At 33.1% G+C, this 23,965-nt stretch overlaps 1 long non-coding RNA gene across 1 annotated transcript in view; it reads left to right on the top strand.

The window, feature by feature from the left end:
- Positions 1 to 23,965, top strand: part of LOC112605269 — a 557,341-nt gene that overhangs the window by 423,338 nt on the left and 110,038 nt on the right. Inside the window, exons 2-3 of the long non-coding RNA XR_003115386.1 lie at positions 13,814 to 13,892; positions 23,436 to 23,442. This is a non-coding gene — a long non-coding RNA (uncharacterized LOC112605269). The remainder of the gene's footprint in view (positions 1 to 13,813; positions 13,893 to 23,435; positions 23,443 to 23,965) is intronic.

Below are 23,965 nucleotides of genomic sequence, written 5' to 3'. Positions count from 1 at the left end.
AAAAAAAAAAAAAAAAAAAAAAAAAAAAGAAAGGTGGGCTAAATACTTCAGTAATCTGATTACTGGAACAGAAACAAATAGTTTTATGGGGCAGAACCTCACGATTCTGAGTTCAGACATAGGCAACTGAGTAGGAGAGATACATCTTAATGTGAAACATTTGATCTTGTTTAAATTATTAAAGCTCAAAAATACCAATTTGTGGGTAGGTAGTATGTCCAAATTAACCTATAAATGCTTCGTGGGTAGCAGGACATTTTCCTCAATTAAAATTGGAATTAATACTTTATGGTGTCAACCTAAATTAATCAAAAGGGTCAGATTCTAGTAGAAAGAGTATTTACTGAAGTGCCAAACTTGAGGATGGCTGCCTGGAAACCACAAATTTTAAAGAATGGAAACGAATGTTTTGAAGTATAGACGTTTAGGATCACATATCTAGATAAAGTTTCAAGAAGCTTAACAGAATTTCAACATTATTCTATGTAAAGCTTAATGCATAGTTTTAAAACATCTGATTAGGTAAGTTTTTTTGTATGTTTGTTTGCTTTGTTTTGTTTTGTTTTGTTTTCGGAAAGGTAGAGTTAACATGACACACTGAAGATGTAGCAGTCATGGTGTCTTTTGTGCTATCTGGTCTGAGTTAGGTATAGAGACTATCTGCAACAAAGAACAGTGATTATAAGCAAGAATAGGGGCAGGAGATCTCGTCTCTGATCTCTCCTAGTATCTTACAGGAGAAGAATGATGAGGAAGAGAGTTAATTTATAATCTAACAAGCAGAAGTTACGCACATTCCACGTGACTCAGCCTCCAGGGCTTAACTTCCTGCTTGGCATCATAAATGTAGGTCATTTTTAAGTTTGTTTTTTTCTTTTACCTTATTTTTTTTTCTTTTTTGCATTTGCTTTTATTTTAAAAATTCAACTAGGAGCTAGGTTGAATGAGAAGTTCTTACTCTGATTTCAGTACTTGGGGCCTGACATTTGTGGTAGCCATCTGTTTTTTTCTTCTATTAAGGCTACTAGAGCTCATTCTTCTCTTTCTGTTTTATTTTTCATTTCTTAGTGCTTGAATCATCTCAGTTATTTTAAGTCACCCTTCATTGTTGGAAGATAAGAAAAAATCATTTCCTATTTTTAAATGTGTTTTTTTTCTTAAACTAGGTTAATCATTATTATTATTTTATTTTTAGGCTTAATTTTCTAGAAAAACAGCAGGGGTATTAAGGTTTTTCTAATTTATTATAAATTCTGTAGTTCACACTCAAAACGAACAGACTATGTCATAGATATACTAAGATTATACTATGTGAGTAAATAATATATTAATGTATTGCTGTTAATATTCTTATTTTAAAAAGTTCATTATAGTTATATGTTAAGCTGACTGAGAGCAAGAATCTTCATGTTAACTTCTCTGTTTCTGGTGCTTAGCACAGTGTCTCACATAGAGTAGGCACTCGACTTGTTATTTTTCGATGATTTAAAGAAAAAATGGGCAAATGTGTATTACAATTATCAATAACCTTGGGTAATTTTATTCAGTTGGTTGCATGATTTTCAAAGGTGAATTCTTTTTTTATAATTTCGTCTATGTTTGGATCCTGACATTATTAATCAATGCCTAATATGGTGCTAATCAGAAGTCATACATTTACTGAGAACAATCCAGTGACCAAATACTGTTCTGCAGACATTTCTGGCAAGTAAAGTACATGAGACTAAATATGCGAACAAAATAGAGAAGCTAAAGGTATTCACACTGTATTTGCCTCAGACCAAATTAATACACCCATATTTTGTAACTATTTATGCTTCCACCATGAGGCCTAGTTATCCACAAGCTTTCCTTGCAAACAATTGCATTGAGACTCGGAATAGAAGATTTCCCTCAGAGATCTCATGGAACTCTACACCGGATGTTTTTTCTTTCTTCTCAAAGCTCTTTCAGTTCTATTTTGCCAGATTTGATTCCATGTATCATTTATGCCTACCACCTTAATATAGAGGGCCAGTCCACAATTTTCTTTCAGTGTGAATTTAATCATGTCACAATATATACATAAGTCAAAACATCATGTTTCACATCTTAAATACATACATTTTTATTGGTAGACTCTAATTCAATAAAGCTGGGAAAAATAAATTACATTATTTCAAGTACTATTTTGAGTGTCAATTTTTAAAAAAGGCCTAGGATATAATCCACAGCTCTTCATGCCAGAAACTCACCAAGCTTGGCCTCATTCCTATTCTGGGTTGGTTAGCACATCTTTCAGGACCTTGGTAAGCAGTTGTGCTGCCTCATCTTAATAACTAGCATACTTCGCAGACACAATAAGGATGATCTGTGAATTTCTAGTAATTTGTCAAAAATTCTATGTGGCTTTTTTCTCTTTATATGAGTAAGAGCAAGAGGAAATTTCTCCTGAAGCTCACTTGCTAAAAATAGAATGGCTTTCTAGTGAGAATAATTGATCCCTTTTTACAGAGAAAAATCTCTTTTTCCTTCAGTCATGTCTTTGTTTTGTAGGATACAGGACCTACCTTTGATCCAAATAAGCATATCATGAAAGTAAAATAGCACCTATGAGATTTGTGGAAATGAACTGTTAAAATGAACTGTTAAAAGTCTGTGTAAATGTGAAGGAGTTTTCCCCAGAATAATTCTTTTTTTTTTTTTTTTTTTTTTTGAGACGGAGTCTTGCTCTGTCACCCAGGCTGGAGTGCAGTGGCCGGATCTCAGCTCACTGCAAGCTCCGCCTCCCGGGTGCATGCCATTCTCCTGGCTCAGCCTCCCGAGTAGCTGGGACTACAGGCACCCGCCACCTCGCCCGGCTAGTTTTTTGTAATTTTTAGTAGAGATGGGGTTTCAGCGTGTTAGCCAGGATGGTCTCGATCTCCTGGCCTCGTGATCCGCCCGTCTCGGCCTCCCAAAGTGCTGGGATTACAGGCTTGAGCCACCGCGCCCGGCCACCCCCAGAATAATTCTAAGAAGTTTTGAAAGATAACATTATTGTAGCATTCATCTTTAATTCCAGTGTGTTGCAGTAAAAGGTTTTGGAATATTGCCCTAATAAACTTTGTCATAAATGAATTAAGAAGTTTGTGACCAAAAGATATGGTTAACTTTTTGGCTATTATTATCTTCTCTATTAAATACCAATAGACAGAAGAAATCCATTTAAAATAGTGCTTACAACATAGAATGTAATAAATTATATGCATACCATTTAGAAAATAATTAGAATGATTAAAAATCCACATTCAGTATATCCAAACAGATTTGTTAGGATAGATAAGTGACTTTTTAAAAGACTAGTAGCAATGACAATGAATCTTGAAAAATACATGCCTCTAAAACAACAACAAAGATGAAGTTAACTAATATCATATTCATGTATTCAATAAGTGATTATCTACAATGTGTAAGATATTCTTCAGGTGCTAGGTACACATCAAATCCAAGATCTCAGAGGGTGTGTAAGGCTAATAAATACCTAAAGAAAAAAATAAAATTGTGTTATATGTGATTAAAACATAGATTCAAGTAATAGTGTTTGGTTTACTTTAGAGAAGAACTTTCTGAACTTTCTGAAGAAGCGACAGTTAATCTGTACTCTGCTTATCAGATACTATGCTAAGAAAAGAATTATATTTTCTGCATAAAAAGTGAGTATCTGTGGAGCATAAAGTGCATATTAGTCACTCTGGAGTTATAAAATTGCAACACCGTCTCTTCTCTCCAGGAGGCTGAAATATAGTATCTGAGACCTGGTGTTTACACACAGGTCTAATATAAGGGAATTTGCTTAAATAAGGTTACTCTAGTTTTGTTCACTATATTCCAACCCTATTATGAAAGTTCTCCACATTTTAACACTTTTAATCCTCCAAATGCATTATGAGGTAGCCTTTACTATTATATATAAGCAAACTGAGACTAAGGACTAAGTTTCCCTTGTCAAAAATATAATAGTTTGCCAAATTTGGGATTAAATTCAGTCTAGCATGCAGCTTACATTCTTAATTTCTATGATAAGGAATGAATGCTATGACGTAAATGCAATACTATAAAATCATAAAAAGTAGGTTTCTGAGATGATCTGAAAAGGTGGCAAGGTGTATTTGTTCAAAGGTAAGCTGTTCATAGTGTATCCAAGGAAATATGAAAGGAGTTATCTTTTAGAGATGTTTCCAAGACAACAATGACAACAATCACGTTGATACTAGATTGGCAACACAAATGTCAATAGTAGCTTAGATCATAAAAGACCCTGTGGAGTCCACCTAGAAATTTCTCTTGGGACATTTGCTCTATATCCACAAAGTGTTAATATTATAATCATGCCTATTCTTTAAAAAAATCTCCAAATATATATATAAAACTTCAAATGTATATATATTTGAAGAATGTTTAAAGAAGTGGCCTGGTTATATTATTAACATACTCATATACACTAACACATGTTAGTGTATCTTATAATATTAACATACTCAAGTGTTATGTGCAAACATTAAAAAAGGAGAGCCATGGTTATTAAACAAAAATAAAAGAAAGAATATTAATGATCAAATGTCTCATGGAGATACATTCATTTTGAAAAGCAATCAAGAAAACGGCAATTTAAAATGTAAGTTACGTTACAATAACATTGACAAAGAAGAAAGAAAGGAAGGGCAGGAGAAGGAATAGAGGGATGGTCCGGAAAGAAGGAAGAAGGGGAAGAAAGATCTCCAGCATCTCAAAAATGTGGAAAGCAGCAATCTTCATATAGAGGAAATATCTTACAAACATATTTAAAAACCTGTTAACATTTCAAGTCCTTCAGCAAAACAAGTTTGCTTCAATTAGGTAAAAACACATATAAATGTTTAATGTAATGATTTTAAAATGTATGGATGACTATCATAAAAACAATTAAAATGTAAGTACACTTACTCATGTAAAAATACATTAAAAATGAATTGAGTTGAAAAATTATGCATACAGACTTCCTATTTTGCCTGTAAATGGAAATATATTTTTGTCAGAGTCAGGTTTATTTGAAGCTAAGAGTTTATTTTAAAATGTAATAAATGTCTGCTAATCCAACCTTTTCTATTTCAATTTAATATATAACACTATGGCACTTTTATTCTATTAATATAAGAAACATATCAACTTTAAAATTGCTATAAGTTTGAATACATTTATTAAGGTATATCTGTTCTGTCTAGTTTAAAAGAAATCATTTTTCCATGTTTTTAAGTGTATTCTCTACAATTTAGGCATGGTTGATTTTGATTCTTCTAGCATTGATTTTTTTTATTGCTTTTGTTTCTTTTAAAAGTGTTTGCAAGAGAGAGTGATTTGTACAAATATATTATTTAGCCCTGTTGTATTTTTTAATTAATATGTGTACACTGAGTTAAATAAAATATCGGAGAGATACTATGAATGCTTTACCCATTTTTTCCCCGATAGTAACATCTTACAAAACTGTAATACAATATCACAACCGGGATTTTGACATGGGTACAGCCAAGATATGAGATATTTCCATTCTCCGGAGGATCTTTCGTATTGAGCTTTTATAAGCACACCCATATCTCTCCCTTGTTCTGTCCCTAACCCTTAGCCTGTCCCTATCCCTTGGCAGTCACTGATCTGTTATCAATTTCTATAAATTTGCAATTTCAAAAATGTTGTAAAAACAGACTATGCAGGGCTGGCATGGTGGCTCACACTTGTAATCCCAGAACTTTGGAAGGCTGAGGAGGGTGGATCACTTGAAGTTAGGAGATCAAACCCAGCCTGACCAACATGGTGAAACCCTGTTTCTACTAAAAACACAAAATTAGCCAGGCCTGGTAGTGGGCGCCCGTAATCCCAGTTACTTGGGAGACTGAGGCATGAGAATAGCTTGAACCTAGGAGGCAGAGATTGCAGTGAACTGAGATCAAGCCACTTCACTCCAGCCTGGGCCAGAGTGAAACTCGGTCTCAAAACACACACACACACACACACACACACACACACACACACACACATATATATAGACTATGCAATAGGTAAATTTTTGGGATTGGCTTCTTTCATTCAGCATGATTTAATGATAATTCATCTCAGCTTCACATATATTAATATTTTCTTTCATTTCATTCCTTAGTATTCTATAGCATGAATGTATCATAGCTTGATTTACTATACACATGTGAAGGACATCAAATTACTTCTAATTTGGGGCTATAACAAAGTTTTTTCATTTAGAAACTGTTATATAAATGGAATAATGCAGTATGTGACCCCTTGAGATTGGCTTTTGTTTTTTCATTTAACATAATGCCCTTGAGATTTTTCCAGGTTGTTACATATGTTACTAGCTTGTTTTCTTGATCCCTGATTAGTGTTAGATGGTACATAAGAATCACAGTTCTTTTAGCCATTGGCCATTTAAGGACAGGGTTGTTGCTAGATTTGGGATACTATGAATATTAATAAAACTGCTATGAACATTTATTTAGGTTTTGGTGTTACCTTAGGTTGTCATTTCTCTAAGATGAAGGCCTGAAAGTGCAATTCCTGGATCATATGGTAAGAACATTTTAGTTTTATAAGTAATTGCCAAATAATTTTCAGAATGACTACATCATTTTATGTTCTCACCTGCAATGTATAAATGATTCAATTTCTCCACATTCCTGTCAGCATTTGGTATTATCATGATTTTATTTTGAAATATTAGCCATTCTGATAGGTGTGTTAGTATAGCTCATTGTGATTTTAACCTGCTATTTTCTAGTGGTGAATGAAGTTCAATATCTTTCTTGCTTATTTGCCATCTGGATATCCTGTTTGGTTAAATGTATGTTCAATTCATTTTTTCTCATTTTCTGATTGGATTGTTCATTTTTATCTGGTGAGGTTTTTGAGTTCTTTATATATTTTAGATAAAAAATCTTTTGTTGAATAAGAGGTTTGCATTTATTTTTTTCCCAGACAGTAGCTTATCTTTTCAATTCTCTTAACAGGACCTTTCATGGAGCAAGGGATTTTAATTTTGATGAAGTCCAATTTATCACTTTTTTCTTTTTATGCTTTGTGCTTTTGATGTTAAGCCTAAGAAGTCTTTGCCTAACTGCAGTTACAAAGATTTTTTCCTACTTTTCACAAAAAGATAGTGTTATATTTTGCACTGAAATACAAGACACATTTATTTATATTAACTTTTGCATAAGGCGTGAGGCTAAGGTCAAGATTTTTTTTTTTTTTTGACATATGGATATCTTATTGCAGCAATATCATTTGTTTGAAAAGCTATTCTGGATGGATGTGGTGGTTTATGCCTGTAATCCCAGAACTTTTGGAAGCCAAGGTGGAAGGATTGCTTGAGGCCAAGATTTTAAGACCAACCTTGCCAACACAGTGAGACCTTCGTCTCTACAATAATGTTTTGAAAAAAATAAATTAATCAGGTGTGGTGGCATGCACCTATAATCCCAGCTATTTAGGGAACTGCAATGAGAGGATCTCTTAGTCCAGGAGTTTAAGACTGCAGTGAGCCATGATTGTGCCACTGCACCCCAGCCTGAATGAGCGAGTAAGATCCTATCTTCAAAAACAAACAAACAAACAAACAGAAGGCTATGCTTTCTGCATTGAATAGCTTTTGTGCCTTTGTGGGAGTCTAATGTTAGGTTCTCTGTTCTGTTCTATTGATTTATGACCTATTCTTCCACCAACACTACACTCTCATGATTATATAGCTATATGGTAAGACAATGTTGAATAGACTCATCTCAAATTATTATTATTTTTCAAAATTGTCGTAGATATTCTAGGGCTTGTGGCTTTACATAAATATTTTAGAATAAGCTTGTCAAAGTGTAAAAATATGAAACAAAACAACAACAACAAAACTTGGTGGGATTTTCATAGGAATATCACTGAACCTGTGAATCAATTTGAAGAGAAATTCAGCTTTACTATGTTGGCTCTTCCTGTGAGCATGGTATATATTTACATTTGTTTGGTGCTTCATTTCTTTTATCAGCATTTTGTAATTTTAGTGTACAGATACTGTACATGTTTTGTTAAGTTTGTACCTAAGTATTTTATAATTTTTTTGGAAAAATTATAAATGGTATTATGATTTTAATTTTGATTTTGATATGTTCACTGTTACTATTTAGAAATGTGATTCTTTTGTCTGTGTGTCTATGCATGTGCTGCTTTCATATGCTACAACCTTGCTTAACTCTCATATTAGTTCTAAGAAATGTTTCTACTTTGCAAATTACTTGAAATTTTCTACATAGATAATTGTATCATCAGCAAATAGAGACAGTTTGTCCTTCCTTTCTAATTTGTGCCTGTTATTTCTGTTTTACTTGATTCACTGTAGTTTTATGTTGAATAAGAGTGATGAGAATTGCCTTTTTTTGCCATGTTCTTCACTTTAGAGTGGAAACACTAAATATTTCAACATTAAGTATGATATTACTTTTTCCAATTTGTGCTTTTTTCCTTCCTTTCCAATTTATGCCTTTTATTTCTTTTTTACTTGGTTCACTGTGGTTTTATGTTGAATAAGAGTGATGAGAATTGCCTTTTTTTTGCCATGTTCTTCACTTAAAGTGGAAACACTAAATATTTCAACATTAAGTATGATCTTACCTCTAGGTTTGTTTATATATCTTTATCAAGTTGAGATTTTTTTTTCTACTGAAAATTTGCTGAGTTGTTTATTATTATTATTATTATAAATAGATGCTAGCTTTTCTCAAATGATTTTTCTGCATCAATTGATATAATCGTGTGATTTGCCTTCTTAGTCTGTTGATACGTTGGATTGCATTTTTTTTTTTAAATATAGAACCAGCTTTGCAAACTTCTAATAAATCCCACTCAATCCAGTGTATCATTTTTTAAAAACATTGTTCAATTCAATTTGCTAATATTTGGTTGAGGATTTTTGTGTCAAAGATTATGAGAAATATTCATCTTTTTTTGGTATTTATTTTTGTTTCTTGCTCTTGGTTTTGGGATCAGGGTAACATTATCCTAATAAAACGAGTTGAGAAATATTATCTCCTCTTCTTTTTCAGAAAAGAGATTGTGTCAAATTGGTGTTAATTCCTCTTTATTTAATGGAATTCTCCAATGAGATCATATGGGCCTGTAGATGGTCATTCTATGAACTTTTAAATTTTGAATTAAATTTCTTTAACAGTTTAATACTGTTCAGATTATTTATTTCATCTGGTTGAATTTTAATAGCTTGTATTTTTTGAGGAATTGATCCATTTGTTTCCGAAATTGTTACATTTTGGAACATAAAGTTGTTTGTAATATACTGTGATTATCCTTATAATAGTAGCAGGATTTTTCAGTGACAACCCTGCTTATTCCCGAAACTGGTGATTTGTGTCTTTTTGCTTTGCTTTTGATGTTTGTCAGCCTTACTAAAGACTTACCAATTGTATTAACATTTGGAGGAACAGGCTTTGTGTAATTGATTTCTTATTTGTTTATTGTTTTCATTTCCTTGATTTTTAATCTTATCTTTATTATTTCCTTTGCACTGCTTTTGTCAGATGCATTTGGACCAGAGTGACTCCATTTTGAGTGAGGGCTAGGAAAATGAGGCTGAGGCTGATGCTTGCTGGGCTACATTCCCAGACACTTAGGCATTCCTAGCCTCTAGAAGTTTATGGTTAAGGGAATGAATTAACAATGTTTACCAAGCAGACCCAGACTTGGGAGTGCCCAGATACCCCAATATCTGGAGAACAAAGGCATTCCTAATTTTGCTTTAAAGATTATAATATCAATTCTTGCACAATAAACTAATTAGTTTATCACTTATCCCAAACCCTTGTAGCAGAACACATCTGTCCATATATATAAGCATTGTACATAGGGTGGGTGCGTTCCTCCTCTTGCTTTCAGGAACCTCCGACTCTGTCTATGGAGTCCTTTCACCATTGTGCTTTCTCAATAAACTTGCTTTTACTTTGCACTGAATTCTTTCTTGCTTGAATTCCAAGAACCCTCTTTTGGGGTCCGGATCAGGACCCCTTTCCTGTAACACTTTTACTTTAAATTACCTATGCTGTAACATTTGAAATCAATTATTTGTAAAACAACATAGAGTTGGTTTGTGATTTTCCCTCCACTCCACCGATGTCTGACTTTAATTGGTATTTCTATATTATTTTCATTTAAGGATAATACTATGGTGTTATAACTTAAAACCATGATATTGTAACTTAAAACTGCTATTTTATGTTTTTGATTTATTTTCACTACATGTTATTCCTCTGTATCTCTTTTATTACCATTATGAACTCTTTGTCTTAATTTGTTTTTTGTTGCTGTAATGAAAGGTCACAGAGTGGGTAATTTATAAACAACAGAATTTGGTTGGCTTGCAGTTCTGGAGGCTAGGAAGTCCAAGAAAGTAGCACCAGTGTTTGCTGAGGGCTTTCCTGCTGCATTATCCCATGGTGAAGGTGGCAGAGCAGAGAGTGTGAGAGTGAGAGAGGAAGGGGCCAAACTTATCCTTTTCGTCAGGAATCCACATCTGTGATAACTAAATCTCTTCTATAACAGCATTAGTCCATTCATGAGGGCAGGCCTCTCATGATCTAATTACCTGATAAAGTCCCACCTTTAAATACTGTTACCCTGAGTATTAAGTACCTAACATATGAACTTAAAGGAACACCTTCAAACCATAGCATTCTTTCATATTCTTTTAGTTATTAATCATTTGCTTACTGTGTTTTCAGTCTCATTTCTCAATTTTATTTCATATATTCTGTTAATAATATGAAATTGCCTTAAGCTTCTTTATGTCCCCTACACTTATCTGATTTAGCAGATTTTGTTGTCTTTGCTAAAAATATCCCTCCCCAAATTTTCATTTTAGTCACACTGTACATATTCTTCAGGATTTAGCATCGTACTCTCTATTATAGAAAATATGCTCTGCCTAATTTTCCCCAACCTTGAAACTTTGCCCCAAAACTTGCATTTCCTTTACTAAGAATCACTTATCCAAATATTTATTTTATGTCATGTATTTCTCAATTATGAAACCCATTGCTGCATTTTATAATTATTGGTTTACTTATTTGTCCCCCATACCAGATTCTGAGCCTTTTGAGATCTGGGTTTACATTATAATTTCTTTATATTCCTATTTCTTAGCCCTATATCTGACATATAGAATTCACTTGTAAAATTCCGGTTATATAACAACATTAAAATACTTCACATATAATTTATTTTAGTGAAAATATGCCAATAAAGATATTTTATTATTAATTTTGAACTTCTCCACTTAGAAAATAAAGTGTTAATTAACAAACACTAAAAATTTCTAACTATATGTTCAGTACTGAACTGGGTAGGGTTTGAAAATACATAAGAAGAGCAATCTACTCTCAGGTTATAGTAATCTGTTTGATCAGGCATGCTTCCACCATAAAATAGTGCAAACTATCCAAAAATTAATTGATTTTCAATGAAATGGTGGGTCAATGAGCTTTTGCACTAATCAGGAAGGAAAGATAGGAAATAGTGTGAATCTGAAAGCAATACTTTCCAAGCTATAATTTTCAATTGCTCCTGGATATTCAAATATTTTATTATGGCCAAACCAGTTTATTCATAGTTAAGATCAACAATAAAATAGAGGAGGGTAGCCAGAGAGTAAAAGAAGTTTTATTATGTAAACTTAGAAAAGTTAAACTTTCATGCATTGCTTTTCTCTTTGCTTACAAATATTGGGTTTTAAATAAAATTATATCTATTTGTGAAGGTTATGAATAAAATAAGGAACAAAAATCTGGGTCTTATAAAAATGGAGGATCTTCAAAAAATAAGCAGAAACATTATCAATCTGCTTATAACACTGAAAGAAATATTTTCTCATGATAGAAAACACTATACTCGAACATTTTTAATCCAAAATACTTTTTATGGACAAACTTGTCTGAACAGTACTCTCCTGAAAGCCCATAAACCCCTCTGAGATACTCTCATATTAATGAGTTTTAATGGTGCCTTTGAGTAACACCTAGATGACTACAGCACTACTTAAAAGAGAAACACATCTCTCACACTAATTAGAGTTCTTGAATGACATTGAAAGAGCGAACTGGTTAAATCATTTTCTGCAGCACCAGGTTTAATTGACATAGATATAATGCCAGTGATAATTTTATGCAATTGCAAGATCAGGAGTTTAATATATCTGGCAGTAAGGCAGGGATTTTCTTTCTCTGACAGTGCAGAATAAACCTCTCTAATCCTTTTCCTTTAGCTTTCCCTTATTTCTAGGCTTAAGTTTAATAAAAGGCTAAAAAAAAATCAAGATTCCTCTAGGCTTCTCAAAGCTCAAGCATAGAGAGAAAAAGATGTTATCTCAGGGAGGTTGTGGCTCAGAATCATTAACAAGACTAATGGCAGGATCACAGGGCTAAGTTTACAATTCCCTTTGTATATCGCAGAGGCACCCTCTCTTGTAGTAAACACTTTATCTACTTTCATCTTGCTTCCAAATTGCCAAAACGGAGGCAGGAGTCCAAGAGGGATTGGATGATTATAGTTTATAAGGTGCTCAAAATGTTTCCTTGCATGTTCAATTTGGCTTACCTATGATGCTTGTTTATTCATTTACAAGTTATTCCAAAGCCTTGCTATATAGAACTAGGATATTTTGACAAAGTGAACTTCCACAGCATGTTTTCTGTAACATTTAATGTTTTACAGTTTAGAATTGTCATGTACTATAGGAGGCAGCATCTTATGGGCCATTTGGCAGAAGTGATAAAAAGCATAATATTTATGAAAGCCTCTGAAATAGACCAATTGATTTTCAGTGTAATCATCCAATTTTTTTTACTTTGTTTTAATTATAAATTGAGAAGTGCAGAACTCAGGCACATCTAAAGCCTGAATCTTTCTGCCCCTGGGACATTCCTGCTTTCCGTGTTTGTTTTATGCTTTCTTTTTAACTTTTTGAGCAGAATGCCTCATTTATAATGTTCTTTCTTACTTGACTTTGGATCAGTATTATAAGTGGTCATATACAATGTTTCTCATTTTCATTGTTTTCTAAAGCTTATGTAATTGTGTTTTTTAAATTAACATTTAGACCCTAAAATTATTTAATGGAATATATTTTTTCTTGTGGCTATTTTTCTCCTTTATACCTTTGTAAACCATATTTTAGATTGAATGCATGATGATCATAAAAGGTAGCCTTTGAAATATCTTCTTTTAAAAATTCATTGAGATTTTATTTGTAATCTAAAGTGTAATTTTCCTTTTTTTTTTTTTTTTTTTAGAAATAGGCTGTGGAAATTAAAAGGGCAAGTTGTAGAATGGAATTTCATAAATACTTATCAAGTCCTTTGAAATAAAAAACATAATTTGTAATATGTTTAATTTTTAAAAAGTAGAGTATTATTTTACCAATAAAAATGAAATAAAAATTACCTGTAAATTGATAAATAGATCAATGTAATTCCATATAGTAGCATAATATGCAACTATTAGAATTTATGGCATACGAGAACGTTACCAAGTTATATTATTCAGTGAGAAAAGCAGGTTAGTAGAATATACAAATAATGTTCACAAACAATATATCTTGTTTTTTTGTAATCCCCAAAGGATAAAAAACAGATGCAATCACATTAAGTCGAATTTTAATTTGAGGACACTACATAGCATCAAAATAAAGAATACAGTGTGATATAATCATGAAATTAGATATAATTCTGTTCTCCTTCTCTCTCTTTTTTTTTTAATGTAGGAAGGGAGAATGATTTGAAAATGGTAATGAGGAAAAAGAACGTCACTGACACCACCTCCAGGTCTCATGGAATGAGAGAGTAAATAGTGTTAACTAGGGTCCTTAGAAGAGGTTCAGATTTACATTCAAACATAAAGATGAAAGAAATATTTTGAGCACATGATGAAAGTATGAGATAATTAACTGTTAATGGAGCATACATTTCAAATGGTATACAGAAACGAGTTTAGAATTTGAAGAAGCATTGAAAAGGAGACAGAATAGTAGATACATAAAGGTACGTGATGATTCATGTGAAGAATACAAGACGTTACTAGGAATATGAGCGTTTTCTTGGGACTAAATTAATGAGATAAATCTATTTATAGATATATAGATAAAATATAGATATAGATATAGATATATAGAGAGATTAATCCTGGTGAGTTTAAGGCAGTGTTTGCATCAGGATAAAAGAGAGGAATAGATATCTCTTTACTGTAATACTTGGATAGATAGTGAGCAAGGAATGGTCTTACACCCAGGGTGGCAGCTCACTCTGACTTCCTGTTTAAGGAGAAGAGATCTTATTCCAGATACATACACTATCTTGATAGCTTACAGAATTCTGTAGAAGGTATGTATGACAACAATCACAAGAACACTTTTATTATAAGAAAGTTATGCTTGTGAGTGTATATACATTTGTACATATGTGAAAATGTCTACAGACATGTACTTTATCTTTCTATCTGGTTTTGCTAGATAGAAGTGATGCATTAAAAGTCTATTTTTTTTTGCCTCAGAAATCTCAGAAATATTATTTTCTGTCTTTTCTTCCAGATGCCCTTAAAAAGAAAAGTAACCTACCCATATAAAGAATTTGATCACCATTACTAAAGCTGTAGAATTTAGAGGACATGTACCTCATGAGTGTCTGGAATTAAAATCTCAAAAGAATCATTAACTTTTTTACACTCACTTGAAATTCTGCCTTTATAAGATTTTTTTCTGTTTAAACACTTTTGTGAATTCAGTTCTTAAGGAGAAGAATTTGCCATCTTGTGTTTTTGTCCTCTGTTGATGTAACTGAATCTAATGCTTGCATGTCTTCGTGAATTTTTTATGTGTATGAAGGTTAAATTTTGGCTTAGGCAACACTGGGCTATTACTTTCTTGTGTGGTTTTATGAAATATTTGGATATGATCACAAATCTTTCACTGGTAAAGTTTCTTTAAAAAAAAAAAACAAAAAAATATATCAGGGATTTTTCTGTTTTTGTAGGTAGGATTTTTTTTTTATGGATTTCATTCTTGCTCCTGGAATACCAGATTGGGAATCATCTAGTTGGCAACAACTTTTTGTTACTTGAAGAAATATAGAAAAATTGTGCTTTGTTTTATGCCAGCCATTATATTTTTTGTTAAGTGGAATGACTTATTCATTGATTCACAAATTACATATTGAGTTTCTACTATGTGCCAGGCAGAGCTTACAGTGTCTGGAAAAAATGGTAAATAAAACAAACCATAATGCTTGCTAATGCCTAGCTTATATTAAAATGACTGGGATGAGGGAATAATATCAATTAAACAATATAAATGTGAAACAACTAAATATAATGGTTAGAATATGGTACTTGTTATGGAAAAAATAGAGTTGGGTGAAGGGAATTAAGAGTATGAGAGTGATAAGTGCGTTGCAATTTTACATAAGGTTGTTGGCTCAGGTCTTACTAATCAGGTGATGTACATGAACATATTGGGAAAGCAATACAGAGAGAGGGAACATCCCGGTGCAAAATGCTTGAAATGGGATGGGACTTGTGTATTTGAGGAAAAATAGAGAGGTCACTATGATAGGAGCTATATAAGCAAGATAGAAGGAAATGAGGCCACAGAGCTAACAGGGGTCAAATAATTTTGACCATTACAAGGTATTTTAAGAACTTTCCATTTAATTCTGAATAAATAAAAAGAGAGAGCATTGAATGACTTGAATAAGAAAGTGGCATGGTCTGACCTCTATGTCATAATGGATAACTCTGACTTCTGTTTTGATAATAGACTGGTAGGGGCAAGGAGATGAACTTAGAAGCTGTTAGATCAATCAATAGCAGAAACAAAGATGGCTTGGATCAGAATTGTAGTGTGTAGATAATGGTTGAATTATAATGTATTTTTTAGTAAAGTCAAGAGAAATTCTTGACAGATTTGATTTAATATGATAGAAAAAGAATCAAAAATGACTGAAAGCTTTAGTCTGAACCATTAAAGGAAAGAAGTTGTCATCTGCTGAAGTAGAGAAGATTATGCTTTGTGTGTGTGAGTATGTGTGGGGGTGTATCTGTGTGTATTTGGGATATCTCTATTAGGTATCTTAGTGGAAATATAGCAAGTTGAATATATGCCTCTGGACTTAAGGAGAGTGACCAGCCTGAAGATAACGTTTTGAAAGTCTAGGCACACATTTGACTATAAAGACATCTAACTGAATAAAATGATGGTACAGTCAACGTGGTCAGGAAAGAGAAGAAGGTCAAAGACTGATCTCTAGTATCTACAACACTAAAATTTTGGAAACAGAAAAGGAATTCAGCAAATAGCCCTAAAAAGGAGAGACTGGTAAAGTAGGAGGAGAAAATAATTATGTGACACCTTAGAAGCTGACTAAAAATGAATAAAAAAGGAGGAGTTTGTAATAACTTAAATGCTCATAATGGTACATTCCATAAAATGTGAGGCTGGTGGTAATAGTAAGGAAATTTAATTAGAATGAGACACAGGCAACTTAGAGTTAGGAAGTCCAGAGTGGAAGGGAATGAAAAGGAAAGCATGAATATCTGTATTCAAGAGAGTCCAGCATGGAGTTTCCTTGGGACTAGCCGACTGTTGCCTAACTTCTCAAGCCAAAATCATCCTCCTTGGAGTAAGTAAGACTTTTGGTTGCCTATTGTTACCATACCTGCTGGTTCTGATGTGTTTGTTTGATTTATTTAGGCTGTATGTGACCCCTCTCAGTTCTGGTGGTAGATCTCTCATTCTGTAATACTTTGGAAGAAGAAACATGCTAACTAAAATATTTCTTTGCAGCAAGTTTTAGAATTTGGTTTTCCTGAGGTGAACATCCAAATTTCTCCATACTCATCATATTTCTAGAACAGAACACATGACATAATATGACATAGAAGAAATCTTGACATTCCATCTCTGACATTAATAAAATTTTTAAAAATCCTGCCATTTCACTTTAACAAATGGAATTTAGTCTCTGTGTGGGTCAACCTCTCTTGAATCTCTTTATAAAGTAATATAATTGAGTTGCATGAGGTAAAAGCTAGGGACAGCATCTTTCAGCAACTTTCGTAGCCTAAGATATAGCAAATTAACCAATGAAGACCATCACATCAACAGTCTAAGGAAAAAACCTTACATAATCATGTCATTTGATACAGAAATAGCATCAAAATACAGAAACAGCATTTGACACAGAAACTAATTCTCATTTATGATTAAAAAGAAAAAAATACTCAGAACACTAAAAATAGAGGGTGACATTCATAATTTAATTTTAAAATTAAAAAAAATCCCAAGCCAACCAAACAAAAATCACCTAATCTCATTCTTAATGGTGAGAACTTGAATGCTTCCTCTCTAACCTTTGGAACAAGGCACAGATGTCCTCTCCACCGTTCTTATTCAGCATTGCACTGGAAGGTTTAGCCAGTGCAGTATGACAAAAAGAGAAAATAAACGATATAAAAATGGGATGGGAAGAAATAAAACTGCATATATTCACAGATAACATGATTGTTTCTGTAGGAAATCCCCAAATATCAACAGCAACATTAGCAAAGACAACTCTTTGAATAATAAGAAATTATTCCAAGATTTCAGGATACAAGATTAACATACAAGTCTATTGCTTTCTTATATATCAGCAATGAATAACTGTAATTTAAAATTAAAAGCACAGCACCGTTCACATTAGATAAGAAAAAAAGAGAAATACTTAGATGTAAATTCTAACCAAACATGTATATGATCTATATCCAAAAAAATTAAAAAGTACTGATTTTAAAAATCAAATGTTTAAACAAATGGATGTTCTGTTGTCATGAATTGAAAGAGCCAACATTAAACTGACAGTTCTTTCAAAATTAATCCATAGATTTAACGCAAACTCAGTTAAAACTGCAGTAAGCTCTTTGGTCGATATCAGCATTGATTCTAAAGTTTACCTAAAATGCAAAAGACCTAGAATAGCTAACATGATACTGAGCAAAAAGAAAAACAATGTTGGATGACTGACATTACACTATTTCAAGACTTATAATAAGGCTACCATAATCACGATCATGTGGTATTGGTGAAGAATTAGAAACACAGATGATGGAACAGAATAGACAGCCCAGAGAAAACCCACCCAAATACAGTCGAAATGTAGTAAATTGATCCAGAGCAAAGGCATGTGAATGAAGAAAGAATAGTCTTTTTAAAAAATCATGGTGAGACACCTGGATGTCCCATAAGTAAAACAATGAACCTTGACACAAAATTAACCTTACAAAAAAATCAATACAAATTAGATTATACATCTAAATACAAAATGCAAAACTTCTTGAAGACCACCTGGGATACAATCAGTAGGACTTTTGTGTTTGATCAAATGTTTAAATACTGAAATAAAAAGTTGATAAGCAGATTATTGGTTATTCGTTGTGTTTGATAAGGGAGGGTTAAATAGGTAAAGCACAGGGACATTTTAGGGTGGTAATTTTATTTTGTATGATTCTATAATTAAGTGTTTGCCAAAACCCACAGAAATTTACTATGCAAAGAACAAATCTAATGTATATAATTTTTTTAAAATAGTATTGAAAATTGGAGGATGCTAGAACAAAAGGGAAAATGTTACCAAGGAATTTAAATCTATCAGAAATGTATTAAATAACATCAATTAAAAGGCTGGTAGAATCAGATGATGAAATACGTAACTTTGAAAATGTGAAGTCTTTGAGACTAAAGTAAAAATAACTATGCATAAGCGTTATATCTTGTTGGAAAGTTGTGTCCTGTGGGGTTATGGGTTAAAAATTCCAAAACCACACTACATGGATACAGGAATTGAATTAAGCACATAAATATCAGATGGTGGTGTTTCTTATTATTGCAATGAGAGGTTACAGATAAATATGGGGCAGAACCTAGAACAACCCATGTAGTACGGATTAGATTTGGAGACAGATGATTTTGTATAGAAATATCTATACATATTTATGTACATAAGTTAGTGTACACTCGTATGTTTTCTTCCTTTGTCAGCTGTAAGAACCTAGAAACAACGACATTTCAGTGCCAGTGAGAAAACTTTACATCTAGATCTTGGTTTCCAATACCATTCTTCAATAAAAGGAACCAGGGCTGCTTGGATGAATGACTCACTCTAGGACTGGAGCATAAAATATACAAAATGCAGGCCGGGCGTGTTGGCGCACGACTGTAATCCCAGCACTTTGGGTGGCCGAGGCGGGTGGATCATGAGGTCAGGAGATCGAGACCATCCTGGCTAACACGGTGAAACCCCGTCTTTACTAAAAAAAAAAAATACAAAAAATTAGTCGGGCGCGGTAGCGGGCACCTGTAGTCCCAGCTACTCCGGAGGCTGAGGCAGGAGAATGGCGTGAACCCGGGAGGCGGAGCTTGCAGTGAGCCGAGATCACGGCACTGCACTCCAGCCTGGGCTACAGAGCGAGACTCCGTCTCAAAAAACATAAAAAAATAAAATATACAAAATGTGCCTGGAGCCTCTTGTGTATTATAGTGTGAAAAAGTATGAAAGTGCTCAATAAACCAAAACACAACACACACACACTCTTACGGACTATGAAAGGGACATAGGAGCAAAGGAAAGAGTTCCAAATGGCAACATTGGAACAATTTCAGCAATAAAATAAGTAAATCGTGTATGATTATAATCCAAAATATAAAATAAATATTCATAATGTAAATGATCAAACTCATAAACAAATGGAGAATAGATAAATCTCACTTGCAGAAGAATTTCAAATAATTTACGCAGTAAATGAACCCTTAAGGATGTGGAGCATCACCCCCGCTCCTTAAAGATTTTCTTCACATAGTTTATTCTAAAGAGTACCATGTGTAAATTAAATAAAAAAGAGTAAATTTACTCTTAAGGAAGAGTAAATTTGAAATGGAGAAAAGTGACAAATAATTCAAGCCAGGCAATCAAGGTGAACAATTACAATGATAAGTTACATATTGACAGTGTATGCCCTTGATATGATGTGATACCAAATTTACCACTATGATTTTCCTCCCAAAAAACCCGTAGCTCCTGTATAATCACGAGAAAAATATCAGGCAGTTCCCATTTAAAGGATATTCTGTAAAATATATGAACAAGTAATTTTCCAGGCAGTTAAGCTTATCAAAAAACAACCAAAGTCTGAGAAATATCACAATGATTAAGAAATTAAGGCCGGGCGCGGTGGCTCAAGCCTGTAATCCCAGCACTTTGGGAGGCCGAGACGGGCGGATCACGAGGTCAGGAGATCGAGACCATCCTGGCTAACACAGTGAAACCCCGTCTCTACTAAAAAATACAAAAAAAACTTAGCCGGGTGAGGTGGCAGGCGCCTGTAGTCCCAGCTACTCGGGAGGCTGAGGCAGGAGAATGGCGTGAACCCGGAAGGCGGAGCTTGCAGTGAGCTGAGATCCGGCCACTGCACTCCAGCCTGGGTGACACAGCGAGACTCCGTCTCAAAAAAAAAAAAAAAAAAAAAAAAAAGAAATTAAGGGGACATGACTACTTAAAATAGTGAGGTATCATGGATGGGCTCCTGGAACAAAAAGAATATTGGGGAAAGACTAAAAATCTGGATACAATAGACTTTAAAAAATAATAGTATATCAATATATTGGTTTACTATTGGTGACAAATATACCTTATCAGTGTAAGATATAATGTCCTTCTATCTCCCAGAAATGTCTACCTCCTAATCCCCTAAATCTGTGAAACTGTTACACTACATGAAAACAGGAAACCTACAGATATAAATTAAGGGTCTTGAGATGGAGAGATTATTCTGGATTACCCAGATGTGCTTAATCACAAGAGACATTATAAGAGAGAGGCAGGATTCTCAGAGTTATCGATGTGATGATGAAATTGAGATAATAATGGAGAAAACCCAATGTGGATCATACAGGAATATCTGGGTTATCTTTGAAATAATTCTGTTAATCTAAAACTGTCCCAAAAATAGATGATTAAAAACCAATTTCAATAATTGAGCTGTATGACATGAAACCCAGCACCTGGGGTAACAGCTTACAGGCCTCTGACATATAGCCCTTAGAGCACATACTTAGCTTTGCATTGTCTTCCCTCTGTCTTTGCTTATTTCATTACCAATGGTTACTCAGCTCTTTGCTCAAGTGTCTCTTCCTTAAAATGTTCTTATTTTATCAACTCTAAAACCAGAATGCATTTCTTCTTCAGATTTCTCTAAATTTATTTTTTTCTCTAAAAATAATGTTAAGGAATATAAATAAATGTTGAAAATTGGAAGAAGAGAGCATTTTGCCAATTGAAACTGTTCAAAATGATTTACAATGAAACCACGTAATAAACTATCATGCAGCCTTTGAAAACAATGAGAAAAACTAAAGGAGGCTTTAGGGAGGAAAAAAATAAAACAATAATTGCAGTTGTATTCAGATATATATACATATGTTACTAACATGGTTTCTACTGGCTCAACATGACAATGCCATCCTGCCCCTTAATAGTGGTTTTCAATGAATATTTAAAAATCATTAGTGCCAGTGATATATTGTATACTACAAAATAGCTAGAAGAGAGGCTTTTGAGTGTTTTCAATACAAAGAAATGATAAATGCATGAGGTGATAGATATGTTAAATATCTCTGATTTGATAAATGAACAGCATATATACATATTAAAACATTAAATTGTATACCTTAAATATGTACAATTATAATGTGTCAATTTAAAAAAACAAATAAAGGCTGGGTGTGGTGGCTCACATCTGTAATCCCAGCACTTTGGGAGGCTGAGATGGGCAGATTACTTGAGGCCAGGAGTTCAATACCAGCCTGACCAACATAGTAAAACCCCATCTCTACTAAAAATACAAAAATTAGCTGAGTGTGGTGACCCACACCTGTAATCCTAGCTACTTGGGAGGCTGGAGATGAGAATATCTTGAATCTGGGAGGCAGAAGTTGCAGTGAGCCAAGACTGGGCCGTTGCACTCCAGCCTGGACAACAGAGCGAGTCCCTGTCCCTAAATAAATAAATAAAATAAAATTATTGGTGGAAATTATTTTTCTGACAGATAAATTATAATATTAAAGCACATTATGTAAAACACACAAAACTAGAGCTGTCCTGGTATGAAACTAAATAGAGGTAAAGAGAACCTCGCAAGGCTTCTTCTTTCTTCCCTGTATGCCTCCTTACAATGAATTATTTAATGTTCTTGAATTTCCTATCAACATTTCTATTTATGTGTTTATAAGTTATAGTTACACACTACCATACTAATGTATTTTATATCATACACAATATACAATATTTGAATCAAAACATTCACATTTTTAAAGGGTGAGATTTTAAAACTAATTATAAATTCAATTGTAATATTTTTTTCTGACGCTCTTACATACCGTTTGATTGACTTACATGTGACTTCAGAGACCATGACCCTAAATCAACAATCCATAGAAGGCTGTTTTCAATCTAGATGCAGTCTGTGACAGAATTCGTAATTGTAAATAGTGAAACTTGATAAGTAAGAACAACATAATCAACAGTTTATAAAGTTAGATTAAGTTTGGAGAACAATCCTTTATTCTGAAATTATTGACTTTCTTGTGTCTAGCAAACTAAATAGCATTGCTTTATATTCTGAATGTCATTGAAAATATGTATATATTGTTCTAATTTTTATAGTTATTAAAGTTTGCTAGTTTCCAATGTCTGGGAATTGTAGTTTGGCAAAATATTGTTATATGTGCACAAAATAAATAGAATGAAGAAGGCATTGAAGAGAAACTGATGACGTCTGCATTCAAATGATGATTATATTGATGTTCTGAATAGATCTCCACTAAGTGCCACAACAGTGTCACAGCTTACTGGTGACATCTCATGAGTCCTGTTCCACATAAGTGGGGAAAACTTCTGTCTATTAGAAATTAAAGAAAAACACACCTTGGGGCAAAGATATACCTTTCTGGAGTACTTTTGCAAAGTGCAAATATAACTATAGTAAATACCACCAGATATGAAAATAGTCAGTTCACTTATCTCTCGTTAAATATGAGAGTACAACTACAATTTTAAGCCTAGAAAACACTTGCTAAAGGCATATTAACTTGGAATTTGGAACTTGCTCTATTGACTACATTTTTTCTACATTGGTAAAATCAGAAAAAAAGAAATGGAGAATTAAACATTATAGAAAACTAAAGAAGAGCAAAAATATAACATGCTTTAATAGAAATTTTAAAAAATAGCACTTATAAAATTTAACCATTACCCTGAATTTATTTTTGGTTCTTTAACTTAACTCATTAAAGAATGTGAAAGATCAATGGTATCTAAGTTTGATCAATGGAATAGTATCAAAAATTCTTTTTCACAAAGTTAAAGACTTATTATCTTTAACGTATATAAAAAAGCCTTTTTTAAAAAAATAAATAACACATTTTTCCTTATTAACCAAAAATCTATCTTCTCAGTTGCAAGAGACACATACGTAAACTTCTTTTATGAATGTCTGATTGATGGGAGAAGAGCGTTCCAGCTACCTGCTATACAAAACTCCAATGCGAAAAAAAAAAAAAAAGATTGCCCAGAACTCTATTCACAAGTGGTGTCATGAAAACTTGAAGGCAAGTTCTCTATTCCTCAGTGGCTCATTCCAAAGCACTCAACTAAGTATTGCACATAGAAATATGTTTCCCCTTGAAATATAAAGTGGCTAAAAAGTAATTTCAATATAAAACTGTTGTTTTCCAACAGTAAGAGCTAATCTTATTTTATATTTGACTTATTTAGAATAAATTGTAAACACATATCCAAGAGTAAAGGAAATAATTTTAAAATGTTTAGGACCA

The sequence above is a fragment of the Theropithecus gelada genome, chromosome 13 (genome assembly GCF_003255815.1).
Source record: "Theropithecus gelada isolate Dixy chromosome 13, Tgel_1.0, whole genome shotgun sequence".
Taxonomy (NCBI): domain Eukaryota; kingdom Metazoa; phylum Chordata; class Mammalia; order Primates; family Cercopithecidae; genus Theropithecus; species Theropithecus gelada.
Note: the sequence above shows the minus strand (reverse complement) of the source record. Positions and strands in the feature narration are given on the sequence as shown.